Source organism: Emydura macquarii, unplaced genomic scaffold, assembly GCF_026122565.2.
Source record: "Emydura macquarii macquarii isolate MOO-44397 ecotype Brisbane River unplaced genomic scaffold, CSIRO-AGI_Emac_v2 contig_2473, whole genome shotgun sequence".
NCBI classification, from domain to species: Eukaryota; Metazoa; Chordata; order Testudines; family Chelidae; genus Emydura; species Emydura macquarii.
The window spans coordinates 16,472,166-16,479,443 of NW_027132610.1; the positions used below are offsets into that span (position 1 = coordinate 16,472,166).

The following is a 7,278-nucleotide window of genomic DNA, read 5'->3' on the forward strand; positions in this document are numbered from 1 at the left end:
AAATCCAATACACTGCCATGGAGCTAGGGAAATTTCCAACAATTTGTGGCTACATTATGGAAAAATTAGGCTAGCTGAGATGGAAAGTTGTGATGGGGTGTTTCAAGCCTAAAGCCATTTATAGTTCAAAAGAAACTCAAAAGAAAAGTATAAAAATTTGTATTAAGAAAAGTCAAGAAATAACATGAAATAGGGTTCCTTTCTGAAATGATTTGAAATGTCGATCTCCTCTCCTCCCCAAAAAGAGGGAGAAAAATGTAGCCCCAGAGGATCATGACCAATTCTAATGGAGAAACTTCTTTTATTGCAGTAGCACTACTGGCAGTTCCCATGACAATGAGTGAGAATCTGTAAGGCCAGCATGGAGCAGAAGTATATATAGATGACATTTTTGCTGTATCAAAAGTCTGAGGAAGAAAATAATGTAAGGTTAATTGTGCATCTGAAGGTAATTGAGACTTCTGGAAAAAAATGTATGGCATGACAAACCTGACTACAGATCCAAAGGTATCAAACTAATTAAAAAGGGACTGCGCAGATCTAGAAGAAGTCAAAGACAAGATTTTCATCAGTGACTAGTGATTTGAGATATCTCTGTTTTCGGGTGTCCAATTTGAGTTTTTAAGAGCATGGCAATTAGCACTTTTTAAAAGATCTGGCTTTTTGAAGGCCTCTCAGGTTGGGCACCCAGAAAACTGGGTCATTGGTACCTTCTGAAAAACTTGATTTAAAACTAAGTGATATGGTGCCTAAAATATAACAGAGCTGACGGTATGAGCAAATTTTTGGTTAATTCTTAGCCTGAACTCAACAGACCATAGTCTTTATGAATTATTTAAAACAGATGATGTGTGGATCTGGGATGAGGCATAGGGGTGTGTTAAGGAGGATCTAAAAACTATTGACCACATCCATACTATTGGCATTGTAGAGTCTTTTCAGAGATGTTAGTAGTTACTATCTCAGTAGGGTGCTACTCAAGTTACACGAGGATGACTAGAAGGCCACAATATATTGTTCCAAATGATTTTCAGATGCTGAGATCTGGTATGTCCAAACAAACAGGAAATGGTGAGTGTTTAGGCATTCAAGAGATTCACAAGATAATGTCAGGATTTTGCTAATTTCAAGCTAGTGCCAGGCCACAATCCTCTTGTAACATTAATAAAAAGTGAAGACCTAAACAAAGGACACTTCACATCTTACTGAGCAGGAGTCGACACTGATGGGATTTGACAATCCAAGTGAATCAAGAGGACAAAACCCTCCTCAAAGTCAGATCTGGAAGAGTTGTGAAGCTGGAGGCTCTTCGAGATCAATGATTTTTGGTTAAATAGTCATTCTATTTAAAGATTGTTTATGCTGAATAAAAGGGAGTGGGGAGATCAGAGGATATGCGTACTACATCTTTAAATCTATTGCAGGAAGTCAAGCAGGAGCAAGTCTGGAAAAGGCTATTGGCAGAAGCTCTACAGGTAAGCAAAGAGAGAGACAGAGAGAGTAACTTTAAGGATAATACTCTTTTTCTTAGTTTAAAAAAGTTCCTTGTTCAGTTAGAAGAAAGTGATTCTTTCATTCTTTACCATTATCCATGACACCCATCATTAGATGGTGCCCTAGTTAGATGCCCGTTTTATCCATTATCTTCCTCCTTTCCCTTTAACTGGGTATTTTGATATTGTTTGCATGGAGATTCATAGAATCCTCGAAGATTAGGGATGGAAGGGACCTCAGGAGGTCATCTAGTCCAACCCCCTGCTCAAAGCAGGACCAACCCCAACTAAATCATCCCAGCCAGGGCTTTGTCAAGCCAGGCCTTAAAAACCTCTAAGGATGGAAATTCCACCACCTCCCTAGGTAACCATTCCAGTGCTTCACCACTCTCCTAGTGAAAAAGTTTTTCCTAATATCCAACCTAATTCTCCCCCATTGCAACTTGAGACCATTGCTCCTTGTTTTGTCATCTGTCACCAGTGAGAACAGTCTAGCTCCATCCTGCCTGGAACCCCCTTTCAGGTAGTTAAAGGCTGCTATCATGTCAGTTAATAAAAAATTTCTAACTTTATCTCAGAAGTTTTTCTTTCTGATTTCATTCCATTTTCTTTCCTTAATTTCTCTAGCTCGCTGTATTTTAGTGTCTTGTAATATCTACTGTCCCTGTAATTATTCCTTCTTCCTCCATCCCATTCCTTTCCCTTCCTCTCTTTTTTTTTTCTGTCATGAAAAAAGGCACCTGTTTCCTTTGCCTGTAAGTCACTGTTTCAAGTCGTTCTGACATCATTACATTGATTCCTCTCTCCCCATTATCATTAGGGGGCAAAGGGGCTTCCCTGGTAGAATTGTCACCACCACCCCTTGCCAGTCTTGAGTGGGGCCACTGGCTTTCGAATGCAAAGAGGTAGCTACTGGGGGCCTCTGGATGGTGGAAAGTACAGCCAGAGATCTGCCTCTTTGCTAACGTTGAAGAGACCAACCTTTCCGTTATAAAGGATAGAATTTAAAAAATAGATTTGCCCAGTTAGAAGCCAGTGGACACCCAGGTCTGGGGTCCTTGTCTACTATCCTTGTGGGCCAGCCCAACCCAATCGTGGCCTGATCATCTCCTGCCTGAGCTTGTCCTGCTATGAGATGGATAGATATGTTGGTGGAGGCTATGACTTGTCTGCTCCCAGGAGAAGATATAGGGTGTTTTACTCAGCCCAAACTAGTGGATTCAGGGGGATTTGCTAAGGCCAGGACCAACTTCCGAAAGACCCTGTGCCTCTGCACTGGTAGACAGCTCCCTGCTGTCATGGCTCATGCAGGAACTATGCTCCCAGAACTCCTGCCTCACAGAGGGTGCCTCAGCTCAGAGAGGAACAGGAGATAAGTTATTGCCATGCTGGTAAAGTGCCTGGGATTTAGGGGTAATGAAAGTGAGAATAGTTATTCCCCAGCTCTACAGCCTCCCAGCCTTTGCCTGCTCAGTCCCACATCATAAAGCCTGTTCATTCTGGAGTCTCCATAGTGTTGTGGAAGGGGGGACAACAGGACCCTAAAGCATTTTTCTACTGCAGCAGATATTCTAGAAATCAAATCTGGCTGAACTGTTCTTTTTAACTATGAGAACTTGGCTCTTTTATACATGAAATGGTTTGTTTTAAGTCATTTTGTCTTTTTTTCCCCTATAGAAATATGGAAAAATACAATCAATAATCAGAGATGGAAAACAGTAATGTCAGCAAGAGTACAAGCTCAGAGTGGGAACTCTCTACCTTTGAAATAGGCACCTAACACATTAATCAGGAGGCCACACATCCTTTGGCTAATGTCCAAGGGCTATAAACAGTATTATTTTAACCTGCGGAGAATTTCCAATTCACCATCCCTGAATGCTATAGAAAGACACTGAGAACAGTTTTAAAATTAATAACAGAAATGTGGATATAAAAAGGTATGAAGTATAAACATGAACATTTCTGAGCACATACCAAGTCTTAACATTGTTTTGCTTCCAAAAAGGAGACTAAAATATTTAATTAAATGCATACTAATTTTAGATTGCAAAAATAATCAAGTGTTGAAAACACCGTAATCTATTTTGCATTGAGGCAATAAAAGCTATGAAAAAATTCCAGTAACACTATAGCATCTTATGGGATTTGAATTCACTGTTTGCAGACAGTTTAGACACTCAGCTAGAAGGTCAGATTCCTACCTCCATTAGAAGAACTCCATTAGAGTGAATGGACTCACTTCAGATTTACACCAGATTAAATAAAACCAGAATGTGGACCATAGTGTTACTTAACATTTATGGAAATTTACATACATTAAAAGGAGGACTCTTCTCTATTTTTCTTCCAATGTAATAGAAACATATGAGCATGAAAAGGGAGCATTATATTCAGTTTTTCCATAAGGGTTACTGAGTTCTAACAAAGCCTGTTTCCTGGTATAGTTCAAGGTCTATTCAAATCAAATTTAACTTACTGTATGTTTTGCGTCCTCAATAAAAAAAATAGGCCAAAGAGCTGCTGCCCACTTCTCCTGCTCACAGGAACAGAGATTTTCCTTCAGAGGTGTCTGGAATAGTGCGGGGGGAAGGGGACCTCTGCTCCTGCAACCCTAGGATCTGCCAGTCAGTTTCAGATTATAGTCCCCAGTTCCATTTTTAGGATGAATGTGCACTCTCACTTGTACCAGGAAGATTGCCAGCATCTGACATCTCCAACAGGTTTACCTCCATCCAGCCAGCTAAGTTAACCAGGTTCAGGGTTGAAGCATAATTCCCAAGACCAAGAATGGATGCATTTGCTGGAGACTGAAGCACAGAACTGGGATACTATTTCCTTACCCCTGATTCCCAGAGTTCTGACCAAAAATTAGGTGGTATAGACATGATCCTAATGAATCCTTCACTTCTGGTTCTCTGAATGCAGGAGAATCACCACATTGGAAACTTGCCTTTCTGCAGAACTTCTGTCCCAGCACTCAGTAAGCTTCTCCAATCCAGAACATACCTCACAGGAAGTAAATGTGAATGTGAGGCTCTTACGGGAGATGTAGGTTTCAGTGCCATAACTAGTTGATCATACTCAGCTTTTAGTCTCCTTTTAACTGAACCTGGGTAGTGCTGTGTCATGACTTTTCCAGTCTCCACTTGGGCCTTCCTCCATGTGGACATCACCAGTTGGTGGGTGCACGGGTGTAACTAAAATTAGAATCATACCTGAGGTATCCATGCTGGTCATGAACTTGATCCTGCTCCACTGAAGCTGACAGCAAATCTCTCCAGGTGAAATCCTGGCCCTATTGACATCAATGGGAGTTTTGCCATTGACTTTTTTTCCCTAGTGTTCAATTAGTGCAAGCTTAGGCCATAGATATCAGGTCAGGAGTACCCTCAGAAGACAGAACCTGGTCATAGTGAAGCATGATAGTCTTCTGTGGGGACTTCTGGAACAGCTAGACAGCAGTAAGAACACCTCTTTAAAAATATCCAGCTGTAAAACACTTATTTTAAACGAAAGTATTGTCCAGTCTTTCTGCCCAGGAATGTACTACATGCTTTAGCTTGAAAGCACTGAAAATGGCTATAGTTAGACTAAAAGTTTGGAGTAGGGTCCTTCAAAATGTTAGGATTTATAAGGGAGCAAAGCAAAAAAGGGGAAAAAATTGCTATCCGAGGGAGTAAGCTTGAAAGAGAAACCAAGCTAACAGATACATTGTGCTCTGTCTCAAATTTCATTTTCTATTTACCTTGGCTACAGTTACACAACACTGCTGAAGTTGTGATAGATGTATGTAGTGATGACTAATGGGCTTCTATAACAGATGGTCTATATTTGAATTTCCCAGACATCAGACAGGAATTGCTTGCATGTAGCAGTGGAAAATAAGTTACAAAGAAAATCTGGAAGGGCTAAAGGTCTTATTAAAAAAAACAAAACCAAACCAAAAACCCTGAGAAATGAAGACTCACGTGGATTTCATTTTGCTAATAAACTTGCAGATGTGAAATCTGAATATATCAACAGCTAATTATGTACATCATGGAAGTGCAGATTGTGCGCTGCACAGTGATGAATGTGACGATGCTTGCTAGAGATCTAATATGCTGTGCTAGTTATTAGGAGTGTATAGTTTGAAAACAGAAAACCAGATCCGTGCTTCTTAGTGACTCCCATCGTCATCAAGAAGGCAACAAGTATCGCACCAGCAAATAGTCTGGGAAAGGCGAGACTGAGCTCTTTGGAGTATTTTATTGTAACACTGTCTAACAGGGTGGCTTACTGTCGGGCTGGAAAGCCTGGAGTCACACCTTCCTGAAACAATAATCCCCACATGAGGGCACTCAGACAATTTCCAGTAAAGAGCAGAAGGTGTCCACAGCATGGTGGAAGCTCAGGAGGTTGCAGTGAGACTTCAGAGAGTGAGGAGGTTACTGCAGGGAAGACACTGAGACTAGGGGAAATGCTTCAGCTAGGAAGGGCTGGGAGTAGCCTGCTAAAATAGTGAGGGCTCTGTCCAGACCACAGGAGCTTGAGTTGAACCCAGCTGAAGGTTGGAGGGATGACTTTTGTGCTTAGTTTTGAACTTTAATACATCAGACCCTAAGAGAGGCTGCTGTGATTGGATTGGAAAGTCCCTAGGTGGGCTTTATTTGGGGATCCAAAAAGGGCAACTGAAGTGAGGGGCAGTACAGAGGGCTGCCCTGAGGCCACCGGAGGCTCCGTGAGGCAGCTACTTATCTACAGTCTGAAAAATATGCAAATTATTTAATGAGAGCACTTTCATCTTATATAGCACCTTTAAAAGACAGGGTGTGGGCTAGCTGGGCCATTGATCTGACTCAGTATAGCCATTCTTATGTTTTGTATGATTCTAAAGTGCTTTATACATCAGTTTGAGAATCTAGTTGAGCCAAACAGAAATCCTTTAACATTTGGAAATCTGCCCCTAGCAAAGCCATTAAACAGGAGCATAAATTAAGCGGGCATAAACTGAGATGAAAAGTAGAGGAGCCAAAATGGAATTTGAAGAGCAAATAACTAAAAGTATAAAAAACAAACCACAAGAGATTATTTAAGTATATCAAAAACAGGAAGCCTACCAAAGAATGAGTAGGTCTACTGGCTCACTAACAGTGACAGGGAGTAATTAAACAAGATAAGGACATAACTGAGAAGCTAAATGGTTTATCTGAATAATTTTTCACTACCAAGGATTATATGGATATTCCTGCACTTTTTTGGTAATTAAGATGGGGTACTTTCAGAGACTGATGTGACAGAAAAAGAGGAGCTGAGGAGCAGGACTGGATGATGTATGTTGAAGAGGTCTGAAGGAGCTCATGTATGAAATAGCTGAGCTACTCAGAATTTGTACTCCCATAGAAAACAGCCATTGTTCCAGCAGATTGGAAGGTAGCAAATGTTAAATCCATATTTTAAGAAGGCTGTAAGGAAGGTATGGGCAATTATACACCTATAGACCTTACATCTATATCTGGCAAATTGATTGAATCAATAATTAAAAACAAATTAACAAAACATCTGGAAGGTCACAGTTTGATAGGGTATAGCCAGCATGGATTCAGCAAAGGAAAATCGTGTCTCACTAATCTCTTAGAATTCTTTGAACATGTATGTAAAGTAGTGGATAAAGGAGAATCAGTTGACATAAAATATTAAGACTTCCAAAATGCTTTCAACAAGGTCCCACACAAAGAGCTACTAGAGAAGCTAAGCCATTAGTGGTTGAAAGGCAGAGTATTGTCTTGGATCAAAGGGGCAG

At 40.6% G+C, this 7,278-nt stretch overlaps 1 long non-coding RNA gene across 1 annotated transcript; it reads left to right on the top strand.

Moving 5' to 3' along the window:
• Nucleotides 1-338: 338 nt before the first annotated feature.
• Nucleotides 339-3,952, top strand: LOC137162835 (uncharacterized). The gene is made up of 3 exons (XR_010922518.1): nucleotides 339-448; nucleotides 1,425-1,475; nucleotides 3,171-3,952. It is a non-coding gene; the product is annotated as an uncharacterized lncRNA (long non-coding RNA).
• The last annotated feature ends 3,326 nt before the right edge of the window (nucleotides 3,953-7,278 follow it).